The sequence below is a fragment of the Glycine soja genome, chromosome 4 (assembly GCF_004193775.1).
Source record: "Glycine soja cultivar W05 chromosome 4, ASM419377v2, whole genome shotgun sequence".
Lineage (NCBI taxonomy): Eukaryota > Viridiplantae > Streptophyta > Magnoliopsida > Fabales > Fabaceae > Glycine > Glycine soja.
This window is the reverse complement of record NC_041005.1, coordinates 52,033,440-52,036,823: the sequence shown is the minus strand read 5'-3', so window position 1 is coordinate 52,036,823 and position 3,384 is coordinate 52,033,440. Positions and strand designations below refer to the sequence as shown.

General features: G+C 34.2%; 1 pseudogene; it reads right to left on the bottom strand.

Annotated features, from left to right (window-relative positions):
* The window catches only part of LOC114410932, a 3,810-nt pseudogene extending 817 nt beyond the window's left edge, over nt 1-2,993 (bottom strand).
* Between the last annotated feature and the right edge of the window lie 391 nt (nt 2,994-3,384).

Below are 3,384 nucleotides of genomic sequence, written 5' to 3'. Positions count from 1 at the left end.
AAGATTCATCCACATATAATTTACTATAAGTCCAAGAAAACTGCCTGCATGACTTGTACCTAAGTATCCAAGAAGCTCAAATCAAGCATATAACCTTTAAGTTTTCAAGAGGTTTAATTGAGGACATCTATCAGTGGCAACATACAAAGATTAAAAAAAAAATTATCTCAATAAAAAGATCATAAAGCAATACTGTTTTACCTCATTCAGTTTTTCCCAGACCAGATCAGGTTGATTTATGTAACCTTGGTCCGTGGCTAGAAGATAGAGCTCACCCTCAAACTGTGAATAAGAGAAAATAACTTTAGTATGAAGACTTTGCAAGACAAACAACATTTTTTTCTTGATGACAAAAATGTGCTACTGGCTGCACTTGATATCAGTAATCTAAATGGCAAAAGAAAAAAAAAATTGAGACTTTTACTGACCTTGAACATGGTGCTGAAATGATTGTTACGGAAAAAACACACTGTTCACGCTCTTTAAGCCCATATTGTAAACAGAAAAGACTGCAAAAGCATTTATAATATACAAAATGTGAAAGGAAAATTCTTCATAGCCAATAAAGAGAAATATATTGGAACACAGAACTAGATCAATTTATCTAGACCAACAAGACAAGAGGTCAACATACCCATAAAATGTCAACTGGCTGGCGTTATTCCTCAAGAAACTCTTGATCAATTCACCTAAGACCATAAAAAATGGACATAAGTCTCCCATAAGATAATATATAGTTATCTAAGAAAATAATACTTTAATGAGAATCAATCCACTTCTTCAATATATGGCACCACTTTACCTTGTTCTGGAGTAAGTTCATCCTTAGCTCTTAGATCAGGAGCAGCTAAGGTGCTTTTGTCAGACTGTTCTGCAAGTACCACCTCACCTTCATAAACAGGTTCACCATCCTCAAAATTTCCAGTTCTTGTATCCAACACACATTCCTCTCCTTCATATATGGGCTCACTCCCTTGAACACATGAAGTCAATGCTCCAGAAACATCAGTTTGATGATATCTGACACTAGATGAATCTGAATTTGTATGGCCAGGGGATGAGAATGATAATACTGTGGCATCAGGTCCATGAGATTCATCTACAACTTCATGATCTATAGTTGTAGGAGTGGATTGATCATGGACTTTTCCATCTCCTCCAGAAACATCTGCACGGCACTCAAACAAAGAGACAGAGTGTTTTTCAGGATATGGGATATCTTCACTCTCATTCTGAACCAATGCATCAAGGCTGTTCTCAATCACATTATTCAGGTCAAGAGATTCTTCAGGTCCCATATAAGTTGATTAATGAAGGTCATTTATGGCATCAGTCTTTAAGGATGAATTAGTTGCCTCTCCCAGTGTGAAGTAGAAGATATCTGTTCGTTGTGGTCTTTGCCAGAAGTAGCACAATCATCAGATAAGGAAGGCTCGGGGCCATCTTCATGAAAGTTACTGTTACCAGCACCAGTGCTATTTCCTAATTTATCTCCAGAATCCGTATTTATAACCTCCTCATCACACATATTTCTATCCATACTGACAGAAATTTCTCCTCCATTTATGTGACCTACAACAGGATCATTTTCAGCCTCGGACATTTTCAAGACTCTCAACAACTCTGCCTCTTCTTCTAGATCACCTTTTCTTTGTATATGATCAGAAATAGAATGAGAAGAATCATCAAACGACCTGGCTTTTGAAAGACTGGGAGAAGGAACTCCAAGAGTAGCAGTTGTTGCAGCCACAAAATCAACACAATCTTCCGGATTATTTTCATGATGGACATTCATGTTTAGTGTTTCAAGAGAGACAAGCTCTCCCATAAGGGCATTATAGGACTTTGATCCAATTGCATTCGCAGTGTCATAATCCTGGCTCAAAAGAACATGAAAATTTGAATATCAAATAAACACATCATAAAATAAGAAATAAAGCCCACATTGTTTAAGAAAAACATAAAGATAACATTTTGATAAGTATTTTGATATTTATTTAAGAAAGATCACTTGACCATTTAAAATTTACAGTAAGCAATGAACCACACAATTTTCATCATAATCCAAGGCAGGATCAATTTTAAGATGTGGCACAAGGAGGCAACTAACACAGTAGATTGAGGTCGAATGACAAGATAGAACTAATTAATTTGGAATGAGGGTGAAAAAATACCTGAGGATCAACCATCCAGCCATGATACAAAGGAATGTCCAGCAGATCAAATATGGCACACTCTCGAGTGAATTCAAAATCAGCTATTCTGTAATTCAAGAAATTTTTATCAGAAGTTCAAAATTGTTGATGGATGATGCACATGACTGCCAAAGAAATGAGAAGAACTGTATAACTGACCTCCTAAATTTTATATTTACATCAATTCCAGTAGCAAGCCTAGGGAGTAAGTCAATTGCATCAGCAATGTTCTGTTGTTGATTTTCAACATAGCCTGCATCTTTGCCCTAGAAGACAATAAGAAAAATTGCCAAATCAACTTGTATCATAAAAGATTTAATGTCACCAGTGATAACAAATGCAACTCTTACATTCACACTACTATTTGAATCAATTAATCTTTCAGCAACCAATGAAAGCAATTTCTCCTGTGAGACTTCAGCAATATCTGGACTCAAATTTAAGTTGTTTCTCAACAGCAGAACGTTACCTGCAATAATGCCATATATAAACAATAAACCATTAGTAAACAAATGTTGCAAGTAACCCTTCTAGAGTGCAAAAATTAAGCATGACATACAAGGAAACAAATGGTTAAATTAAAGGTAGTTAGTCTAAGAATTATGTAAGAAATTATAATACTTGTCCCGTCCAAATGGCATGTGCGACATGCTCCGCAAATGAAGTTAGAACTGATGGGTCACGGGGTTCACCAGGAAATCCCTCATCAGCATGTGACCCCTCAATATCATCACGACCTAAGTCCTCTGCAACAGTCGCATCTACGTCCGCAATCATCTGAGGAGCATCTTCACTCATTTGAGTTTTTTCAATTTCAATACATGTAAGTGAGAACTTATAGGAATTATAAAAAAAATTAAAATCTTAAAAGAAATAAAATTAAAAAATATAAACTTCCAAAGACTAAAAAAAACTTATAAAATCCAAAATTAAAAGACATTATCTTACAAGAGACCAAAATTAGAAAAATAAATTTACAAGCACCAAAAATGGAAAAACAAAAACTTACAAAGACTAAAAATATATTTAAATTTTTTATAACTGAGCTAAATATTACTTTTCGTCTATTAAATTTTATTATTTTTTCATTTTGATATTTAAATTTTAAAATAATAACAACTAAAAGTTATGATTATCTTTATTTTATTTTAAAAATTATATAAACCACTAAAACATGCCTTCACCATTC